Source organism: Ylistrum balloti, unplaced genomic scaffold (assembly GCF_031769215.1).
Source record: "Ylistrum balloti isolate Yb309-2 unplaced genomic scaffold, AGI_CSIRO_Ybal_v1 Utg369664, whole genome shotgun sequence".
Taxonomy (NCBI): Eukaryota; Metazoa; Mollusca; class Bivalvia; order Pectinida; family Pectinidae; genus Ylistrum; species Ylistrum balloti.
In genome coordinates, this window is record NW_026781913.1 from 1 (window position 1) to 24,536 (window position 24,536).

Consider the following 24,536-nt stretch of genomic DNA (forward strand, 5'->3'; position numbering starts at 1 on the left):
ATATTGTTGATTTAATGTGTAATATTGTTGATTAAAGGTGTGATATTGTTGATTAAAGGTGTAATATTGTTGATTTATTGTGTAATATTGTTGATTAAAGGTGTAATATTGTTGATTTAATGTGTAATATTGTTGATACACCTGTATTGTATTTTCCATATTGTTGATTACAGGTGTAATATTGTTGAAGCGAAAGGTGTAATATTGTTGATTAAGGTGTAAACCATTGTTATATTAATGTGCAAAGGCATATTGTTGACTTAACGGTGTTATATTGCATTACGCTGTCTTCCGCCGTTATCAGGTAAGTGTAATATTGTTGATTTATTGTACATATTGTTGTTAAAGGTGTAAGATGTTAGTTGTTAATGAAGGTTTTAAAGCATTAAATGAAACAAAGTTGGTGAACAATCTTTATACTTCACAACTGAATTGTTAATATTGTTGATTTTGAATTAATATTTGTGGAACAATTTAAATTTTAATAACCACTGTTTAAACAAATTAATCGAAAGTGATCCAAAAAATGATGATGAGGTGCATTAGCCCCATTATCAAACGATTTTCGTAATTTTCCTATTTCTGATAGTCACTCGAATGTTGCAAACCATGTCGCTACTCGATTGAATTAAAACGTTGAATGCAGGTTACGGTAAACCTAGGGGACTAAAGGTTCACCAGCAGTGTTATCCAACCCCAAAATTGCCTTCTTGGAAGGTGGTATTTTCTTTAGCAAAACATCAATTTGCTGTTGAATGGTGTTCTTTAATAGAATCATAAATGAGATTGCAACATAGTGACTAAATAATACATCCTCTGATTCTGCAACTTGTAATTTACTGAAGATTTAATATGCAGCCCGCCAATAGCATAAAATAGGCATATATCTTGACTGAAGCACTTCAATATGGCCTTGGTGTTATAATTACAATTCATTGACGCATGGCGTGAACAAAAGGCGTGATATATATACCCTTTGGTAACTGACAATCTGCAATTTTTTTGACAGCAAAAATACAGAGAGTTTTAAAACCGGGAAGGTGTTTTTACTTGGGTTTGGTAGAAAGCCATGAAGTTGTATTACTTCTGTATCGCAGGCATGCTCTGAAATCTATAATTCATAAAATGTATATTGCCAAAAAAATGAAATGTGATAAAAATAAGCGTGTACAAAACAAAAGCAACATCTCGCTCATAAATTGTGTATTGTAAAATAAAAATTGTCAAATAGGATTAACTAGTGATGTATCTTGTCATGGACTACTTGAAGTAAAATATATGTAATTCTGTTGATGCACAGGTACATCAGTACTTCTGTATTCGTGTTTTTGTTTTTATTGATGGTTTTTTGTCGCAACGGAATTTTGGAAATGCACAAACTTCAAAGCAGGTACATATCAACGGAACTGTTTAGCAATCCACATTAAAAGTTCAAAACAGGCACATCAATCCTTAAAATCGATCCGGCTTCGAATTTCGGCCTTGCGGTTGCTTTCACACATCAACAACCAATCAGAAAACATATACACACATGACATCAGTGAACTAAGTCAGGTACAATCCCAGAGAAAAGCCCAGACAGACATTGCCCATCCGTGTTCATTCCTTCACCGATATTAGAATATCTTAAAAGTATACCCTTTTCTTGAATACAAGTATCGGCTTATTATTTCCAAAGGAAATAATAACCAATTACACAATTAAGAAATTAAATCTCTTGCACATTTGACCTTGAAGCAACCACACACAATGGAAATGGATTTCACCCTAACCTTATAAATGCTCAAAATTCCTTGATTAAAATCAAGCTCTCAATATCACGGTCTTCTGATTTTTTAAAGGATGTCATTGCATGATAATTCTCCTGTCATATTGTGAATATATAAGAAACAAAATACATTCGACTATCTTACATTTAATTGCATCTGCTAATCATCAGGTGCTCGTCTACTTTTATTATGTAGCATCCTATTGATATCTCATGTCTGTCTTTGAAAATTGTACGTCAAGGATTTAATTTACAATATTAACTTTCTGCTCATTGCGTTTCTATTTCCTCTCAGTATAAATGTAAATACTGTTGATGGGATCGTAAGTCATCACCATATATATCATCATATAACAATTGTTTGATACTTTTTGTTAGTATTAGGTAAATGTAAACTTTTCAAGTGGTTTTCAGTGACCTTACTGGCGCATAACAGCACGTTTTTAGGAGTGATTTCCATGACAACAGGTGTTTTGATGTTACTACATACAAATGTAATGTATGATTCTAGTATGTTGTACTCACTGGGTTTGTCTTATGCTATCAATCACGGTCTAACAGCCTAGACAATTCTCCAGTTGATGAAATGACCCGGAAACAAACATTTAAACAAGTTTGACGATTGTAAGATATCTGACGCGAAAGAAAAAATATATTTGCATCTAGAAAGGCGTCGGTGGTGTAACGGTCAGCATGGTTGCCTTCCAAGCAGTCGATCCGGGTTCGACTCCCGGCCGACGCAAATTGCTTTTTGTTGCTGCATAATATCATTCCCCTCGCGATATAATCAATTTGAATCATTCTGTATTATCGTTTCTATAAATGTACAAAATCAAGAAAAATATAAAGAACTTAAAAAGTAGCCTTCAAAAATTATTGAAAGGGAAATTAGCAGGTACAGGAACCCCACACGCAAATCATCATCTTAAATTTCGGATATCGGCTCTTTTCCTAACGAATATCAACAAAAAGATAATTGGATAATCTATTATTTGACACAACTACGTTGTTGAAATAGCATGAGCCATTTACCGAAGTATTGTGTAGTGGATAAGACGACAAGACTAGTTTGATCCTTTGATGTACATGAAATGAATCTCGAGGTCACATACCTGTGTGTTGTAGTGGCTTTGAATTTGGGTGTCGCTCCTTTGTAATCTTAAAAGAAACCTGTTATTGGTCAGTTTTTTTCCTGAAACCCACTCTAGACCAATCAGATTATTCGCCTGTACCTTTAGTTTTACCATGTAATGTTCTAGATGGCGAAGTCATCATGATCCCTGACGAATTAAGAATGAGACGTTTCTGTTATATAGTTTACTGTGCTATGATCGACTGCCGGTCACCAACGATGTATTGATATAACAAAAAAGCACTTTCAATGGTATGTTCACATTGACAATTCATGTAGTTAAATCAATACGCATATTTAGAATGTATCATTGTCGCAACATATTAATAGAAAATGTATTTGAATATAAAAGTGTTTAGTAAACGACTTGATGACTGTCACTTCGATAGTAACATGTTGATGAAGTCATACAAAATATGGTGCTGATATGAAATAACGTTTAATATGAGTAAGTGTGATTTCAGACATTCATATTGATAAGGATTTGACAACTAGTCATAAACACGTGAGCTGTCTTATAGACTAATAATATTTCTATTTCGAGATTAAAATCCTCTATACCGGCTGAAAGTGGTAGCTGAAATCCTAATCCGGAAACTTAACTTGTACCAGCGAAATTCTTTTTAGATCTAAATGACAAAATATTCTGTGAAGTTAACATCGTCGTTGGTGTGAAAGTCACTATGATTTTGTCAGATAGTTCAACTCCTCAAGGACTTGATCTATACTACAATGATGACTCAATGAAGAAAAGCAAGATCTATGTTATATAAATCAATGCCTTTAATTGTTATAGGTATAAAACCTCGTTTTTTCCCCATCTTAATATCCAATCTCTGTTTTACCGGGGAAAATCCTGTTCTTTATAAATACTTTTGCTAACTGACTGGTTTAAATCCCAGATGTACAGATCGTCAGTTTTCTACATTAACTAACGTCATACAACAGTTGTTTGATGTTTCTATCAAAATAAAATTTCATGCTATATTTTCCTCATTCGAGATAAAACGAGGTGTTTGAATTATGACGAGGGGATTCCTTGGTGGAAAGATTCACGACACTGTCAAAAGTAGTTGATGTAAATTGTTATGTTAATGTCTATATTAAAAAATGGAGTTCTTTGACCCTACAGGCGCATAACATTTGTGGTAATAATTGCCATGACGACAAGTGTCGTGATTTCAATGTTACAACACATAAATACAGTGTGTGAACCTGCTACGGATTTGTCTGATGATGTCATTCTCAGGCTTTTGACCAAGATAATTCTTCAAAGGATGATATGACCCGGACACAAACGTTCAAAAGAAATTACACTGGTTAACGATTTGAATCCGACGAAAGAGGATGTCCCCGATCAAACAAGGCGTCGGTGGTGTAACGGTCAGCATGGTTGCCTTCTTTATGGAAGAAACTTTTTTCAGACGCTGATCAGAGTTACTTAGCAGATTTTTCTTTCGAAAAACTTAAACTTCTGGGTTATGCCAAAGACGTTAAACATACTGATTCATTTTTTATCAACTTTTTTTTAGGGGTTGTACGTTTCTGTATTCTCAAAAGGCGTAATATGGTAGGTAACCAAATGTCCCAAATTAAGACGTCTTTTATTTATACATTGCGTGAGTATTTTGATTACTGACAACAAACTTTTGAAGCCAGTTGACTATTGAAATGATTCAGAGGTCTTAGATATGATAACAGTGAACGCATTTCACTAGATTATCTCTTATAGTCACCAACTGATTGATTTCATTTTATACGTTTCTGTTATGAAGTGACGTTCAGTGTGTGTAAGTGTGACTTAAATTTGATAAAATGTCTGATGTTAATTTGTTACCAATATAATTACAATATACAGTCAATATTTTCAACAAAAAATGTGTCTGAAGATTCCATAAATATTGTCAATATAAATACAGAACAGCTACAGCTGAGGAGTATAATACAAACACTAGAAGGTGAAACGAGAAAAACCTGATTTTACAAAGGTGCTGTTTTATAGTAGGCAAACCACTAACTCCACACATAATTGCATATGTATTGCTACATGATGATATAACCTGGCGTTATTTCGTTACAAGAAATTGACAACTAGTAAATAACACAGGAACTATTTTACAGACAGAATAAATGTGCTGAGATTGACACGTACTATTACCGGCTGACGTGGCAACTGGGCTGCTGCTCCGAAAACTTTACTGTTACCAGCAAATTTCTGTTCAGATTTAAATGGCAAAAAATACTGCAGAGATAAGGCGTCGGTGGTGTAACGGTCAGCATGGTTGCCTTCCAAGCAGTCGATCCGGGTTCGACTCCCGGCCGACGCACATTTATTTTACATGATTTTGTTCCATATTTCAAAACCTCGAACATTGGATTAATAGGACAATAATTAGTCATTGAAGAATGGAAAACGATTGTATAGTAGAACTAGTCATCACCTTATAATTCTTCCAGAAAAAAAACGCGTTGTTTACAACCGAAATTTTCCAATCTCAATTTTATCTGAGACAATCATATCAATATAATAACATTGATCACTGACTCGCCTTATCCACGTATAGATAGAACAATATTACATCCATGTACTAAACTTGTGATAATGGGATCGTCAGTGCTCTCCACTAATTGACATCATATAGAAATTGTGTTATATTTATGTCATAATAAGAACCCAACCAATTTTTCTCATGTGAGATGAAACATGCTGCTTTAACACTAACTGGTGAATTTAAAGTATTACTTTTCATTCGGATTTAAATCATTATAATGAGGGGATTCCTTGGAGGACTCTATCAATAGTAGTTGATATAAAACTTTAGGTAGCACGTGTGTATTGGTGAGTATCATGACAACGGATGTCTTGATTTAAATTCTACAACATACAAATGTACAAACTTAGCTGGTTCTCCAGAGGATCGAATGACACGGAAACAAACGTCAAATAAAAAAATACTGAAATATTTTAATCCGAGGAAAGAAGAATTTCTCTCATGTCAAGGCGTCGGTGGTGTAACGGTCAGCATGGTTGCCTTCCAAGCAGTCGATCCGGGTTCGACTCCCGGCCGACGCACATTATCTTTTGCATGAGCATCATATTATCTGATAGAATACCAAATAAAACACTGTTTACCCCAAATTGATCACCATCGTCTTGGCGTCAGTTGTTGACAACAGAATACGATATCTGTAAGATATTACTGATGAAAAGAGAAAGCACGGTCAACATACAACTATAAAGTTATCATGCCGAAAAATAAGTAGGAACCGATAATTATTTGTTTCAAGAGATGTTAGCTGACTTCTACGATTAAAAGATGCATAGAAAATATAAGATACGTACATGTAAGTACTGTTGATGGGATCGTAAGTCATCACCATATATATACTGAGAGTAAAAAGAAACGCAATTAGGAAATCCCAGGTCAACTACGGGAAAAAGAAAAGGGTTTTAGAATGTAATTATGGTGTAACTGGAAGAGAGTTGACCACTCTGTCATCTACGATAATTTAATTCGTGTACGTTAAGTAAACCTTTCAAATTTGACGTTGATTCAAGAGTACCCCACTCAAACTGAAGTGCGTTCTGGACCCATCAATATCGTGTGCCCAGCGGGAGCTGCAGTAACTGCACGAACTCTTTTGTGCATTGAATTGATCGGGGTTTTAACTCTCCTCATTGGTATACGATTCCATTCCTTATCCAGCGCCAACGCCAACTGAGCGACGTTGATTGGAGGATTCGGCCTACGTCTTATCCTTCTGTCCAGCTCGTCCCATAAATGTTCTATTGGGGAGAGGTCCGGGCTGTATGGGGGCCAGTCTAGAGTGGGGACATTGTTTGCTGCGAGATAACTATGGCAAACCCTCGCTACATGCGATCGGGCGTTGTCCTGCTGAAACGTCAGTTGACGCTGCTGTTCTAGAGGAATAACATGGGGCGCTAGGACTTGATCTCTATAGCGGACGGCCGTGAAATTTCCCTGAATAACGACCAGAGGAGTCTTAATACCATGCGCAATCCCTCCCCATACCATGACCGATCTTCCTCCAAAGCGGTTATTCTCTATCACGCAAGCATCTGCATCTCGTGGGTACGTCTATAGACACGACGTCGGCCGTCTGCCCGGTAAAGCGAAAACCTGGACTCATCTGAGAACAGGACCCTTCTCCAACGTTGAATTGGGAAGCGTCTTATGGAATGTGCGTTCAGCCATTGCATTCGTCTGGCACGTCGCCGCGCATTAAGCTGTGGTCCAACATATGGCCGCCGCGGTCTTATACCGAAGGCACGCAGTCGAGTACGCACTGTCTTTGAATCAATTGGAACATGATGACATCCAATTGTGTTCCTTGCTGTTTCCTTGGCCGTCAGAAAGCGATTGCGTAGGTGCGAAAGTCGCATTGCCCTATTCTGCCGACGCGTCGTCACACGAGGGCGACCGCTTAGGGGACGGTCTGTAACCCTTCCGGTGGCATGTAGTCTTTGGATGAAACGGCAAATGTTCGATGGATAGACTTCAAACTGATTAGCGACCTGATTTTGCGGGGTACCTTGCTTAAGAAGTGCAATGGCATGAACCCTGTCAACTTCGGACATTCGTGGCATTTTTACGGTGAATTGTTTATGCTTAAAATGTGCGAAATCAAGACGGATATGTCTGTAGATTTGCACACACAGATTTTGAACCAATCCTTTATACTGGGTTCGAGATATCGTGCTTTGGTCTCTTATTCTTTTGTACAAGCAGCGTGCGCAGTTTAGTTATGCATCAGTGATTTTAACACGGTACCATAGGGACCTAACTCAAATGCACACATTTGTCAAGTTTCAGGGGTTTACGTCAAGGATTTAATTTACAATATTAACTTTCTGCTCATTGCGTTTCTATTTCCTCCCAGTATATCATCATATAACAATTGTTTGATACTTTTTGTTAGTATTAGGTAAACGTAAACTTTTCAAGTGGTTTTCAGTGACTTTACTGGCGCATAACAGCACGTTTGTAGGAGTGATTGCCATGACAACAGGTGTCTAGATGTTACAACATACAAATGTAATGTATGATCCCAATATGTTGTACACAGTGGGTTTGTCTTACGCTGTCAATCACGGTCTATTGACCTAGACGATTCTCAAGGGGATGAAATGACCCGGAAACTTATGTTTAATCATGTTAGACATTGGTAAGATATCTGAGTCGAAAGAATAAAGATATTTTTAAAAAAACAAGGCGTCGGTGGTGTAACGGTCAGCATGGTTGCCAAGAAAAAAAAAGCATGGTTGCCTTCCAAGCAGTCGATCCGGGTTCGACTCCCGGCCGACGCAAATTTCTTTTTGTTGCTGCATCATATCATTCCCCTCCCCCAATAGAATACAAACTAAAACATTATTATGACAAGAAGTAAGATGTAGCTGCTAATTATTTGTCTGAAGAGATACGCGATGAAGAAGTGTGATGGTCGCCAACATGATATATATGGGAATTATTGTTTTAAATATCCATAACTATGGCGGTGGTTTCGGTTTCCTGTTTTTGTTTTAGAACGCGATATAATCAATTTGAATCATTCTGTATTATCGTTTCTATAAATGTACAAAATCAAGAAAAATATAAAGAACTTAAAAAGTAGCCTTCAAAAATTATTGAAAGGGAAATTAGCAGGTACAGGAACCCCACACGCAAATCATCATCTTAAATTTCGGATATCGGCTCTTTTCCTAAAGAGCATCAACAAAAATATAATTAGATAATCTATTATTTGACACAACTACGTTGTTGAAATAGCATGAGCCATTTACCGAAGTATTGTGTAGTGGATAAGACGGCAAGACTAGTTTGATCCTTTGATGTACATGAAATGAATCTCGAGGTCACATACCTGTGTGTTGTAGTGGCTTTGAAGTTGGGTGTCGCTCCTAAGTAATCTTAAAAGAAACCTGTTATTGGTCAGTTTTTTTCCTGAAACCCACTCTAGACCAATCAGATTATTCGCCTGTACCTTTAGTTTTACCATGTAATGTTCCAGATGGCGAAGTCATCATGATCCCTGACGAATTAAGAATGAGACGTTTCTGTTATATAGTTTACTGTGCTATGATCGACTACCGATCACCAACGATGTATTGATATAACAAAAAAGCATTTTCAATGGTATGTTCACATTGACAATTCATGTAGTTAAATCAACGTATTATCGTCGCAGCATATTAAAAGAAAATATGATGATAATACCTGGCGCTATTTATTCATAAGAAATTGACAACTGGTTAATAACATGGAAGCTATCTTATAGACAGACTAAATGTGCTGAGATTGACATTTTCTATACCGGCTGACGTAGCGGCTGGCTGCTACTCCGGAAAATTTACTGTTACCAGCAAATTTCTGTTTAGATTTAAATGGTTAAAAATACATCAAAGATAAGGCGTCGGTGGTGTAACGGTCAGCATGGTTGCCTTCCAAGCAGTCGATCCGGGTTCGACTCCCGGCCGACGCACATACTATTCTGTTGCATCATCATTTCCCCCGATAGAGCACCAATAAAAAAATATGCCAATAAGAAAATAGAAAATGCTAATTATTAGTTTCAACAGATACATGAAGAAGTGTGATGGTCGCCAATATAATTATATATGGGGGTTTATTTTTACGATGTCCATGAGTATGACGGTAGTTTTGATGTAATTAATCCTGTTTTTGTTTTAGAATAATCAATTTGAATTGTTCTACTTTCTCATGTCGGGTTTCTTTAAATTTTCTGTGATTCTGGTATGTTGTATTCACGGTCTATGTACTTAACTGGTTCTCCAGAAGAAAGAATGATCCGAAAACAATGTTCAATAAATTGTACAATATTGAATTATATGAAACCGACGTAAAGGAAATTCTGTAATGCCAAGGCGTCGGTGGTGTAACGGTCAGCATGGTTGCCTTCCAAGCAGTCGATTCGGGTTCGACTCCCGGCCGACGCACATATGTTTTACAATAATCATCATATTATGCGGTAGAATACCAAATAAAACACTGTTTTTCCCAAATTGATCACCATCATAGAATTATGATGCCGAAAAATAATTAGGAAACGATAATTATTTCAAGAGATACAGGATAAAGAAGTGTGATTGTCGCCAACATGATGTATTGGAGTTTTTTGGATGCCGGTAATTTCGGTGTTATTAACATTGCTTTCGTTTCAGGATGCGATATAATCAATTTGAATTGTTCTAGATTCTCATTTCGCTCTCCATCATGAAGCAGAAGACGCTTATCCTTCCAAAACACTTGATCTACTCTTCCTTGTGATAAGGTTATTAGATTCAGATTTCGTTTATTGTATGACTTTTGTACCGACGGTTTACAGACGTTTTGAATACAATTCAGGACATACCAGACGTTCCCTGCAGATAAGTCCACACATAAAATAACCAGATGTAAATATCAAGAAATGACTTGGCAAAATCATTGCCAACAAAGCGAGAGTAGAATCCATATACACCGAATGATACAGAAGCTGTAGTCTCATCACGGATGACGAGACCAAATGAACAAAATCAAGAAAAAGAAACAACCTGAAAAATCTTTGAAATGGAAATGGGCAGGTACCGGAACCCCACAATCAAATCATCATGTTAAGTTTCGGATATTGACTCATTTTACAGGAATATCAAGTTCTTGTGTATATTTTAAACCACACGACATTATACATAGCAAATAGCATATATATTACAGCCAAATAAGGGTTCTACTAATGTCACATAAGTTAAATTTTCTATTATAAATGTGCCGAACATTGTATAAAACGTGATCATACTGAGGATTTATGCTTCTGAGAGTCTTTAATGGTGTTAAGGTAGTGAGCAAGGTCGAACGCGGCCGTATCGATGTCATATGAGTAACTCAGATAAACTAATGCGCTAGCAAGAAAACATACAAACTTTGAATACTTCATGTCTTTTAGACGTCCACAAACGTCAACTGAATACTCCCTCGTGACGTTGAATCCAGTGACGTTACATATTCTCTCTAACATCAATATCTTACCACTATACGGTGTAAATGAGATGGTTTCAATCGTTCTATTGTGAATGTTCCATTTCTTGATGATGACGTTCCTATTTTTCTAACCTACAGTATTTATACATTTATTCGACAGGATTGGTTTCAATCAAATATTGTGATTTCCATGAGAGATAGCCATTGCTGACGGAAACTTCACAGTCGAGGGCTATCAAGTATGTATCAAAACTCCGACGCTATCCATACTCGTTAAAGCAAAAGACGTTGGTGCCTTATGGATCAACTGATCTCATTATTTTGGTACTTAAATCTTTTGTTCGTATCTTACTGTCCTTAAGTCAATTTTGTTCGGCATTACAAATACATTTTCCTTTTGTCAGACAAGAGAGATACGGCCTTAACCTTTTCCAATTATGACTTCCTCTCCTCATAAACAAAATAATGAAAGAAATCCCAAATCATTGTGAGGGCATACAGGTGTGAGTGTTCTGTAACGATGTGGTTTTGTAGGCTAAATGGAGCGTGACAGCACATGGACGTTACATAGCCTTTGGCAATAGCCAATACGGAAATGGCCTGACATAAATATCACAGACAAACATGATATATGATCAACCATTACATGCCAAAAGTGGGAATAACTAACTGCCAAATTCGATACATATTTATCTCTCAGAGTTACTCCCCTTTGCTAGCGTTTATAGCCGTGGGGCCGAGAATGACGCCAATACTACTACTGGAATAGGCATATGTTTTTTTTTTCATTTGTATGTCAACATTATGAGTAATCCACATACAACATAAGTTTATCCAACTTTGTAAATTAACATATGAACAAGTATTAAAGATTTGAATATGCGTAACAGATGCTACTTACGATACTGATGTTGTAAACAGTTTAATCAGTTTAACAGCACATGACCTGGGGCTGATGACCTTTATCGTCGACGTGGCAATCCCAACAGTGTTTAGTGCAGCAGGGAATGATTACAAACTGATAATAAAAACAGGTGATTCGTTTGTCTTTTTGAAAATGTATATATGTGCGTGTGGTGGTGTGAATGTGAGTAAGGGTGTGTGAGGTTGTGTGTAAGAGTGTGTGTGAGTGGGGGTTTGTGAGAGGGTGTGTGAAATGGGGGTGTGTGTGAGTGGGGGTGTATGAGGTTGTGTGTGAGTGGGGGTGTGTGAGAGGGTGTGTGAAAAGGGTGTGTGTGTGAGGATGTGTGAGTGAGGGTGTGTGTGCCAGCCTAGGACTAATACATAAAATTGTACAACATACGCACCAACTAATTGAGTTTTCAATACAAATTTAGAATTAGATGTACAGTAGAGCCAAATAACGAACTAACTTCCATCATACAGCAGTTTGTCCTTCAAGAATCAGACACATTAGAGCCAAATATGTATAAAAAATCATCATACAGCAGTTTGTCCTTCTAGAATCAGATACAGTAGCGCCAAATAATGAGCTAACTTCCATCATACAGCAATTTGTCCTAGAATTTGTCAGTGATGTTTAGGGTAAAAAAATGCTGTACCCTAGAAGGCGACTGCAGAGAATTTTCGTATACAATTAGCCTACCTGATTATAAAATCAGAATATAGATTTGAAATCATCGTAAATATAGCTCTAAGATACAATGTGACTTCCTTGTAAAGTGTTTGAGATTAAGTTGCCACTGATAACAACTTTTATGAATGAAAAAACCACAACCTAACGACTTTATCATCCATTTGGCATTGTAAACTCGAAACAAGCGTAGCGTCGGTGGTGTAACGGTCAGCATGGTTGCCTTCCAAGCAGTCGATCCGGGTTCGACTCCCGGCCGACGCACATTGATTTTATTTTTTAAATCTACTTTCGGTGTGATACATAAACCACATATGCGAAAAAATCTCACGATGTAATAAATAAATTTGTTTTTATATTCTAAAACGCTGCTTGCATTATAAAAAATATTTTACTGTGTCAATAGTCGGGAGGTAAAACAAAACGGTAAACAAAACTTGACATGACGTTTGCACGATAACAAAACTTTGCTCGTAAAATACGATTCGATTCGATACGATAGATTGCAATGCTTGCTTTAAATTATATTTACCCGCGACCTTTCGTCGAGACTCAATATTTTACAAAAAAATCAGATAAAACTTGGTGGCTTTAAGTAATTTAATCTCTAACACGTAGAGTTCGCAACTAATGACAGTTATGCCACAAAAAGTGTAAAAAAAAGGGCTAGGTAAAATACCCCAATAAAGGAGGAGTGCCAATTTGGGCCTTCTGGCGGCCATGACCGATATTTTTTATTTCTTGTGTAGGAACACAATTGTTGTTATCAGGCGGTCATATATTTTGACATCAAAATTAAGGTCTGTTCTGAGAAAATTCATTATATCGATTATTTTATATGGGGAGAAATTCATAAACAGCTCCATTATGACAAACCTACATTATATTTTTGGATTTTTTCTTCTTAATTTTCATGTAATAATCCATATCAAAACATTCATTAGTAAAATTGATTGAAAAAAATATTCCATTGTTGAAAAGTAGGTCATGGTAATTAAGCTCATTAATTGCTAATTATATTAAAGATGAACTTAATTTTCTGCCTTAATGTACATAAAAACAATACCTTTATCATGTACCATGTTTTAATAAGAAATATTTTTGCATACTTTAAAGAAAACAAAGAAGAGGCGGTGCTTTGAATTTTACAATCGACAACTTTGACCATATGTCTGTATCAGTGGTTTTACCGAAGTATTAACACAGAAATGGCTAATGAAAGATATCAATCTTAACCTCTAGTGTTGCATTTCACTCCACTATACATACAATGGTCGTACACATAGTTAGTTACTCATTGTCACTGTCAGACTCAGACCAGTCCTCAATCATCATTGCGTCATCAGCGCAGCTGAGGTAGCTTGATGAGGCAGTTGGGTGTGCTATCCTAGGCTGGTGTCGCTCATAAGAAAGGTACCAGAGAACAGATGCAATATGGGCACAGCAGCCCACTACCCTGGCACCAACCTTACACTGGCAATACCAACCAGATATAGGAGTCAAACAATGGGAATACTTATCCACAGGTTGTGCATGGTAAGACTTACCAACATGTCTGGAACGAATCTGAACTTTAATTAAGCCAGGCTTTTCCCTGCATGCCCTTAATTCATACTGGCCATCATCAGACAAGTGCTCCATGGTATATGACTTTGCCTGCTTCAACTGATATACTCCCATGGTAAGATCTCTCAACTCCGGTTCTGTCAGCTGAGGAAAGTCAGGCAAACTGACTGTCATCAAGCTTGACCCATATGGCTCTTTTCCTAGCCAAACCTTCTTTTTCAACTTGAATTTGCAATTTATTGGGACATTTTGACAGAGCCAACATTGTCAGCAATGATGAGGTCATTGGGAGAATCAGAGGCAAGTGGTAAGACTTATCATTGACATTACAAATTGCACACACAATTCTCACAAAATCACCTACAACTGGAATGAGAGTGTTGGGCAAAACACTGTCACAAGGTCTTCCACTGCTTAATCCGCCCATTTGCCGACTCCACAACCCACCTTACCTTTGTTACAAGATGAGATTCGTTTGCCTCAGTATGTGTGTGTTGTTTCTGCCCCTTTGGCAAGAAAAATGGCATTTCTGTTTTGATGCCAGCATCATTCAACAGTTCTGTCACATCTCTGAAGCCTCTGTCAACGACAAGAACATCATCATCTTGAAACCAATCCTTGATGTTCTCAGTGTTAGTTTTCAACATGTGTTTTGTAATGTTGGCGTCATTACCACTGTCTGCTAAATATGGGCCTAGGACAGACAGTATATAGCCATCTGAGGCCACAAGAAGCATTGGTTTCAGGAGAGGGCGTCCTTTGTGTCACAAAGAGCGTCGTTGGAAAGTATAGTTGCTGACTTTCACACATAAATATATGTGCCATCAGCAACAGCTATAGCGACATCTTCACCAGAGGCAAACATCTTCCTTGCAAATACCGTTGTATGGTTTTGAATTACTTGTTCTCTAGTGATGTGTTGCAGGCCAAGGTGTGAAGGAACGAAGTGGGTCATCAATGCTTGGCGAGCTGAATGAATACATTTTCCACATATTCTCTTTGTCATGTTGAACAGAGAAGCTAATATTGATAAAGACATGCCAGTCCTCAACTTTACAAGCAGGATGGCTAATGCAGTCCTTGTGCTTCTGTTCAGTGTAGAGTAAAGAGAGGGATTAACTGATCGTAAAAGGTCAGAAAATTGATTTTTATACAGACCTGTGAGACGGTAGTAATCTTGATCAGTTAATCCATCTGAGGAATCAAAGTCTAAACAACTTTTCTTTGAAGCAGCTGCCCTAAGTGTCAAAAGGATCTCTGATATTTCAGAAGAATCCAGTTCAGTGTCTTTGCTGGAATATGCGAGTGAAGATAGACTATCAGATGGGAAATCACCATTCACTATGTGGGAAGAACAACATCTGCAGGTGTTTGGGACAAGGATACCTGTCTTAATAAAAATCTTTACTCGCATTTCTGTTGAGAGCATTACCATTTTACTTTTACATTCCTCTCTTAACATTTTACAAATGAAACATCGAGATTCACCTAATGTAGCCCATGGAATGTCAAGTTTGATTTTTTTGTTTTCAGGTGACTCAAGCTGGTGCTCTACATCGCTACTAGGATGTTCAGTAGATGAATGGTGATTGTAGTATCTTCCCCTGCATTTTTTACATACGGGGTCACCAAACCTTAAGGCATCATTAATATTTGCTTTCAAGTAAGACAGAATGACTGTTTTATTCAGACAACAGAGCCTTACTTTATATTGTGCTTTACAACAAGCGCACTGCCTGTGCACTGGCATATTGATAAAAGAAAAGAAAACAGGGCATAAACTTAGAAAACACTCCAATTAAAACCTTAATTTGGATGAACAAAATTATGAACAACAGTTGAATTACAATTATATGTCTAAATTATATGTACAATATCAGTGACTGTCAAACCAATGAAAGTATACTAAAATCACTGAGGTTGTGAAGTGTAGTTGCCACGTATTAATTGTATATATAAGGGTATATGAACTGTCTGAGACAAGGTGCACATGTATACTCACCGGTAGACACAAAGATCCTTAACAAGGTATATGTCAGGGGATGGCATTATATCCCGCCATTTTAGCTTAAAGCTCAACCAGCCGTACCAAACTGGTTTAAATATCTCTACATTTATCAAGCAATTTATTTTAAACAGTTCTTAATGCAGTACAATTTAACATTTATTTATTAGATATTTATTATCTAATATAATTACATAAGACAACTCTGATATCAACCAAAAGTTGTCAAAAGTGTGAACCCGCCCCCTCCCATTAATTAATTCTCCATTTTCTATAAAGTATTCAAAAATAAATCGTACTAAAGCATGACACATGATAAAGGTATTGTATTTATGTGCATTAAGGCAGAAAATTAAGTTCATCTTTAATATAATTAGCAATTAATGAGCTTAATTACCATGACCTACTTTTCAACAATGGAATATTTTTTTCAATCAATTTTACTAATGAATGTTTTGATATGGATTATTACATGAAAATTAAGAAGAAAAAATCCAAAAATATAATGTAGGTTTGTCATAATGGAGCTGTTTAACCCCCCACTTTACCCCCATAACTAATGAATGGCTCAGATCTGACCTTAATTTTATGTCAAATCATGACCGCCTAACCCCAAGGAATTCCTACACAAGAAATAAAAAATATCGGTCATGGCCGCCAGAAGGCCCAAATTGGCACTCCTCCTTTGTCGTATTAATATGATAACAATTAGCTGTACAACGTCCCTCACGCTTTGTACAAAACAAATACTATATTTCTTATATGAAAGGTAACACAATTGTTGTTATCATCTATATTTTGGACTTCTTAATCAAAATAATACAAATCTGTATCGGAAAATTAACACTATATCGATTATTTTATATGCACGGAGACACTTGAAAACGTACATATTATATACAAGGGCAATACGATCGTGTGATCGACGCCACTGACTGAAGCACGGAAGACTTACCACTGACTGTCACAATGGTAAGACTTACCACTGACTGTCACAATGGTAAGACTTACCACTGACTGTCACAATGGTAAGACTTACCACTGACTGTCACAATGGTAAGACTTATCACTGACTGTCACAATGGTAAGACTTACCACTGACTGTCACAATGGTAAGACTTACCACTGACTGTCACAATGGTAAGACTTACCACTGACTGTCACAATGGTAAGACTTACCACTGACTGTCACAATGGTAAGACTTACCACTGACTGTCACAATGGTAAGACTTACCACTGACTGTCACAATGGTAAGACTTACCACTGACTGTCACAATGGTAAGACTTACCACTGACTGTCACAATGCTAAGACTTACCACTGACTGTCACAATGGTAAGACTTACCACTGACTGTCACAATGGTAAGACTTACCACTGACTGTCACAATGGTAAGACTTACCACTGACTGTCACAATGGTAAGACTTACCACTGACTGTCACAATGGTAAGACTTACCACTGACTGTCACAATGGTAAGACTTACTGTCACAATGATAAGACTTACCACTGACTGTCACAATGGTAAGACTTATCATTGACTGTCACAATGGTAAGACTTACCACTGACTGTCACAATGGTAAGACTTACCACTGACTGTCACAATGGTAAGACTTACCACTGACTGTCACAATGGTAAGACTTACCACTGACTGTCACAATGGTAAGACTTACCACTGACTGTCACAATGGTAAGACTTACCACTGACTGTCACAATGATAAGACTTACCACTGACTGTCACAATGGTAAGACTTATCACTGACTGTCACAATGGTAAATGGTAAGACGGTTTGACTGTCACAATGTAGAGTACCTAATGTTTGATACTAAATGGATACAATGTATATGGATACAATGTACCATGTTTGATACAATGTACCTATATGTTTGATACAATGTACCTATATGTTTGATGACATATCATTTCAGTACCTATATCGTGCGATACAGAGTACGTATATGTTTGATACAATGTACCTATATGTTTGATACAATGTACATATATGTTTGATACAATGTACCTATATGTTTGATACAATGTACCTATATGTTTGATACAATGTACCTATATGTTTGATACAATGTACCTATATGTTTGATGCAATGTACCTATATGTTTTATACAATGTACCCGTATGTTTGATACAATGTACCTATATGTTTGATACAATGTGCCGATATCGTTTGGTACAAAGTACCTATATGTTTGGTACAATGTACCTATATGTTTGATACAATGTACCTATATCTTTGATACAATGTACCTATATGTTTGATACAATGTGCCGATATTGTTTGGTACAAAGTACCTATATGTTTCCACTACTGTATATACAAGGTAAGCTGGAGAAAACATGTTTTAAGGCATTTGTGTGACTGCCAAAATGAAAGCCACTTCGGCAAATTAAAAAATATAATAGAAATAATGTCTTTCTTTCCATAACTGCAGAAGAGTCGTTTTTTGTGAAATAAATTTCGCCGCTGGTCTTGTATTCATCATGTCTTACATAATTAGCAAATGAATTTGATTATCTTAATATGTTTTACACAATTATCTGTAGGCTTTATGACAACTTGAGATGTTCTCACTAAGGTACATGTAACTGGTAAATTAAATGTACAGTTCACCTCCAGGTATATTTTCTCAAGTCTATGAATTGATACAGAAATTAATTGGATACAAAGGGCCATACGCCAACTTAAAATAAGTGTATATTTCACCATGTTCATGATCACCCAATGTTATTTTAATATTGATATGCATCCCCTGAGGGAACAGTAATATTACGCACTTGCCAAATGCTTATGAAATAATGAAAATTTCTCTTAAAATTTTCCAAGTGCACGCAATGGATTTTTACGGGAAATATCTCGTTGATTAGATTTTGTAACACTGTAAATACTGTAACTTCACTCATTAAGCTACGTTTATATTTCAATATGAAACAAACAAAGAGAGAAAAACAGCTTATTTGTCTTTTCGCCATCAGCAATTTCAATTTCATTTGAAGCTTACATTGGACTTAAATTTGGTGAGTACTGGCGACCCAAAGCTTTTGTTGTGATAATTTTACTGTATCACAAAATATCCAACATTGGAAAGGTATGAACGCTTTATATCTAACAACGCCGACTTCAAAAATTGGGTAACAAAATGAGCGTTAGATCTTTGTGGTAGAATGACCCTACATTGTATAAGACAGAGGTGTACTATGATAAACCTGATGTTGACAACTACACGTACATTCTAATTTTCAAGTTGAGTTTTCCCCTTTAATTTTGGCTTGAAAAGCTAAAGACTTATAAGATAAGCACACACGTGACAAGATTGACCTAATATGTATTTACATCATATACTTTAAGCTAACGATAAGGCGCTCAGTACACGAAACTGAAAATGTTTAAAGATAGTTTAACAAAACATGTGTTACATCAAGAGTAAGAGTTTGTTTATTATAATGATAGTAAAACAATCTAATATCGTATATCAATCACTCTTAGCTCGAGTGACATGGTTTGGTGGATTAGTGAGGAAGGATCGTAAAACAGTAGATATCACAAGTCAATGTATATTTAGAATTACGTGTAGTATATAATCTAAATAATGATTTAAACTGCTAAATACAGCTGTTTTGCCCGTCCGGGACTCGCCAGTGCACACTATATATATTATCATAGGTTACGAAGTAAAACACTTGAATAGTCTTTAACACTCTTAATATTAAAGATTACCATTAATGTTATAACGTTGTAAATAAGACCAAGTGTGTATAAATATTACCAAATTCCATGTACTATGTATATAGTGCAAAATGACGTGGATGCATTATTCATGTATACAAATAACGAATATTGAGTGCAACAAAGCCATGGTTCCCAGAGCAATCTACAATCAATCGGATCAATCTGGTGGTGTGTGTTTGATCATTTGTACACCAAACATTCTTCTCAAACAATGATTTGCTCATAGCGATGACTTCATTGCTCGTAATAGCTATATTTCTTATCAGTAACAGTGGCTTATCATGACAACCATTACACACACAGTACAGTGAAAATCTCTCAACCTTATTAATTAAATTTACATCATATATCTAGATAAAATCAACATCATATAATAAGACAAAAATCTAAGTAATTGCCATAGGCCATTTACACTTAATGAAAAAATGTTTCTTTAATAATTACAATACATCTGGAAGCCAGCGAATATATATATGATTATACTCATCCAATATAGAAGTGTGGAAGGGATGGGCATAAGCTCAATTTTAGTATCAAAGGGATATTCCTGAGATTGGGCATAGGCATGAGATGCCAAAGTGCAAAGGTATCTTAGAAAGTGATCGGATGTAGAACTATTTTACAAATGGAAGTGAAATCAGATGTAGAACTACCTTACAAATGGACGTGTGAGATCAGACGTAGAAGTGTCTTAGGGATGGACATGAGATCAGATGTAGAACTATCTTAGGGATGGACATGAGATGTAGAACTCTCTAAGGGATGGACGTGAGATCAGATGTAGAACTATCTTAGGGATGGACGTGAGGTCAGATCTAGAACTATCTTAGCGATGGACGTGAGATCAGATGTAGAAGATCTTAGGGATGGACGTGAGGTCAGATGTAGAAGTATCTTAGGGATGGACGTGAGATCAGATGTAGAACTCTCTAAGAGATGGACGTGAGGTCAGATCTAGAACTATCTTAGCGATGGACGTGAGATCAGATGTAGAAGATCTTAGGGATGGACGTGAGGTCAGATGTAGAAGTATCTTAGGGATGGACGTGAGATCAGATGTAGAACTCTCTAAGAGATGGACGTGAGGTCAGATCTAGAAATATCTTAGGGATGGACGTGAGGTCAGATGTAAAAATCTCTAAGGGATGGACGTGAGGTCAGATGTAGAAGTATCTTAGGGATGGACGTGAGGTCAGATGTAAAACTCTCTAAGGGATGGACGTGAGGTCAGATCTAGAAATATCTTGGGGATGGACGTGAGGTCAGATGTAGAACTCTCTAAGGGAAAGACGTGAGGTCAGATGTAGAACTCTCCAAGGGATGGACGTGAGGTCAGATGTAGAACTCTCTAAGGGATGGACATGAGATTAATTACACACGTTTTTAAGGTGACATCAGTTGAATCTTAGTTTAAACACCATCATATTCATTAATGAAATACAAGCAGGCACAAAATAAACAGAAGTGAAAAAGGCTTTTGACAGGAAATATGTAGCTAATGTTAGTCATCTGCCATAATAACCAGCAAACACATTGCTGATGAGTGGTACAAAGATTGATATATTACAATAGAAGAAATTATAATCTTGAGGACTGGAGATAGAATAGTTGTACATAAATACATTAATACCAAATCCATCTATTTGTTTTTTAAATTCCATACACCATCTCACGATATCATATGAAACTGTTTTCGTATGGAAATTTATGTTGCATGAAAATGCCAGAAAATTCCTTCGACCTGTTACCAGAGATTGAACTATTTTGCTACACCTGAATGGCAGTCAGAGGCCCTAGAGAAGAATCGGTTATCGTGTAACATTTAATTACTTATTACGCCTATAGTGTGGATATATTGGGCAATACAATCCCTCCTTGTACTTTGTGTATCACGATACCCCGAGGATCAGTTCACTGACATCTTACTCCAGTTTCACATTTCCATCAGGTTCTGTGTTACCACCAGAAAGCAGCTGGAGGAAATAATAGGCCTACCTGAAATCGAAAATATAATATGTGAGAAGTGAAGAGGATATGTGAACAGTATAACAGAATAAAAGACCAACACAACACACCATTACAGTATCGTATATGTTAAAAGTAAAAACTCAAATGATCTTTATTGATACAATTACTATGAACAATGCAAACTGGGTACCACTTCAATCAGTCACGCTAAAACATGGCATTTTACGATGATGTGTTGTTAGATTTTGCATTTATGTATAAAAACTGTTTCCAATACAAATTTAGACTTTGATCGTAAAGCCATATAATGAATTAAACTGTGCCATACAGCTGTTTTTCCAGGACTCGTCACTGATGCTGAGTACATATGAGAACCGTGCCAACATTAGAACGAATTAAAAATTTTGTAGAAGTAGGTCAATGATTTCAATCACGTTTTTCTGCAGCCACTTATTTGTAAGCTTATTTTTTTCGGGAGGAAAGTTTTAGGTCAGCTTCCTACAGTATCTAAATCAACACTTCAGTATTCATTTAGGATCGGAAAGTTTTGAGTTAAGTTGGTTGGGGTTATAAAATCACAATTTCATCATTGAAGTTGTTTAAACTCAATAGTAGAGTGATTACACAATTTTTTGCATTTTCTGCTAAAGTGAATATCAATTTGCATGCATTAGCTTTAACAATAGCCAAACGCTACTTAGACATCAAAAGATGACCTACTTTATCAGTTCTTGTTAAATGAAATTCTTAAAACAAAGCTGATGATATTAGATTGTACAAAAGATACACAAGTGAATAGCACCTTTTTCAATAATTCATTAGAGCCAAAGTTAACTGCATCTCACGGCTGTTTCTAGGACTCGTCAGTGATGTTAAGGGTCTCGATTTTGCAACAGGAATGTCAAAAATGTCAAAAATGTCAAAAGTTCGCTGGGAAGATGCACTTGCCCTATATTCCGTAATTTACATATACCAAATGATTTCAAAAGAACGTCATGTACATGAATACGTTCTGAACTGTGCCATTGAAATACGATTCAATACTAAAAACAAACAGAATTAAAGATATATAAAAATCAGTTACATAAAATATACAAAATTACAAAACAATTGAAAAATCTGATAATAAACATTTATTGAACACTCCATATATATCAACAACGGAAAAAAGACAATCTAACAGAAAAAACGATACATGGAACTAATAGAAACTAGTAATATAGATCATATAAGAATTTAAGAAAACTAAACTAAAAAAATAGACTAAACTAATAGAAATTGTAGTAATAAATCAAAAATTAAAAGAAAGAAAAAGGGCTCTTGACGAAATCAATAGAAACTGCAGAACAGATCATATAAAAATGAAAATTTAACTAAACTAAAAGAAACCAACTACTAGATTCAATTAACAGTACAAATACAAATTAATATTAATAGAAGAAATTTAGCACTGGCTCACACAATGGAAAATTAACACTAACCAGCACAAAACCACGTGATTTGAGTGGTAATGGCAATAACTTTGGATATGACGCAATGGAAAAGTCACTATAGACTAATATACTGGTAATGAATTCTCTTTGGAACCAAAAAATAACCTGTCGCACCTACTTATACAAATGTGATCGATTTCTCTGATCGTTGATCTTTATCCATTGTTATGTGTATTCTCTAATCAGTTAGCTGCACCATACCTACTAAAGGAGCTACCAGGAAACACTAAATAATTAACACAGATTAATGAGGAGCTAAATTTTGCCAACGAGATCAAACGTTGTTTCGCAGATCAAACGTATTGTATTGCTTGTTAGTAGACACAATGTCTGATGTGTCAGGTAAGAACAGCTATACATTGTAACACATTAGCTTACACGTAGTAAAAATCTTTCAAAAATTGTGTTTCCATTTTTGATGTTTGATTCTCATCATCTAGAATTCAAGGGATCGTATATATATCGTTTCTCATTATTAGAAATTAGTAAACATTCAAACTCAATCCGGTCATGGACCAGTTTAATAATACACAGCATGACCTGACCGAAGACGCTAAATACTATACAGCCGGCTAAGTCACGGGACGTCCATACATAAAATATATGATACATTACAAAACTGGGACAGAAATTGCTTTTAACCTTTTTATGTGATCAAACAGTCTTACAAATAGCGTGTAAGTTGGCTTCCGGTATTCAGTAACTGTTTTAGTGTGACTTTGATGTATTAAATAAGATTTTGGACAGACTTACATTTTCTAGCTTCCGAATAGCAACATGCAATGGCTCAGATATGCAGCCCAATTTTCACGTGTTTAAACCGCGACAGGTTACGCCATTATTTATTGTAACCTACGTAAATTCTGTTAGATTTTTTGCTTTTCTTTTTGTCGAGAAATTAAAAAAAAATGCTCTTTTGTAAAAATAAATGAATCGTTTACACTTGTGGTTTGTTTGATTTTATATAAAAGAACATGATTATGATTACTACAACACATCTTCATTGTGCACCTACATGTTGTAATGCATTCCAATAGTGGTATGGTTCAGAATGTGCACATTAACATCAATGTTGTGTTTACCGGATAAAAAAAATTACGAAATTCGTTTGAATATAAGGCTAATGCACCTCCCCATCTAGATTTTTACTGTACTTTCGATCACTTTCGATTTTCCTCATTCGCGTCCTAAGTTTCAAATTTTAGGCTTTTACCATTACTGACGGGTGCTAGTAGGACGAAAATGCTGTATGACGCAGTTTAATT

The 24,536-nt window shown here is 36.1% G+C and overlaps 6 non-coding genes across 6 annotated transcripts; all 6 read left to right on the forward strand.

Annotated features, from left to right (window-relative positions):
* The first annotated feature begins 2,438 nt into the window (after positions 1-2,438).
* Positions 2,439-2,510, forward strand: Trnag-ucc (transfer RNA glycine (anticodon UCC)). Its single transcript has one exon. It is a non-coding gene; the product is annotated as a tRNA-Gly (tRNA).
* A 2,645-nt stretch (positions 2,511-5,155) lies between these two features.
* On the forward strand, positions 5,156-5,227 carry Trnag-ucc (transfer RNA glycine (anticodon UCC)). The gene has a single exon. It is a non-coding gene; the product is annotated as a tRNA-Gly (tRNA).
* A 674-nt stretch (positions 5,228-5,901) lies between these two features.
* Trnag-ucc (transfer RNA glycine (anticodon UCC)) lies at positions 5,902-5,973 on the forward strand. The gene has a single exon. It is a non-coding gene; the product is annotated as a tRNA-Gly (tRNA).
* A 3,356-nt stretch (positions 5,974-9,329) lies between these two features.
* Trnag-ucc (transfer RNA glycine (anticodon UCC)) lies at positions 9,330-9,401 on the forward strand. The gene has a single exon. It is a non-coding gene; the product is annotated as a tRNA-Gly (tRNA).
* A 403-nt stretch (positions 9,402-9,804) lies between these two features.
* On the forward strand, positions 9,805-9,876 carry Trnag-ucc (transfer RNA glycine (anticodon UCC)). Its single transcript has one exon. It is a non-coding gene; the product is annotated as a tRNA-Gly (tRNA).
* A 2,807-nt stretch (positions 9,877-12,683) lies between these two features.
* Positions 12,684-12,755, forward strand: Trnag-ucc (transfer RNA glycine (anticodon UCC)). The gene has a single exon. It is a non-coding gene; the product is annotated as a tRNA-Gly (tRNA).
* Positions 12,756-24,536: the final 11,781 nt, after the last annotated feature.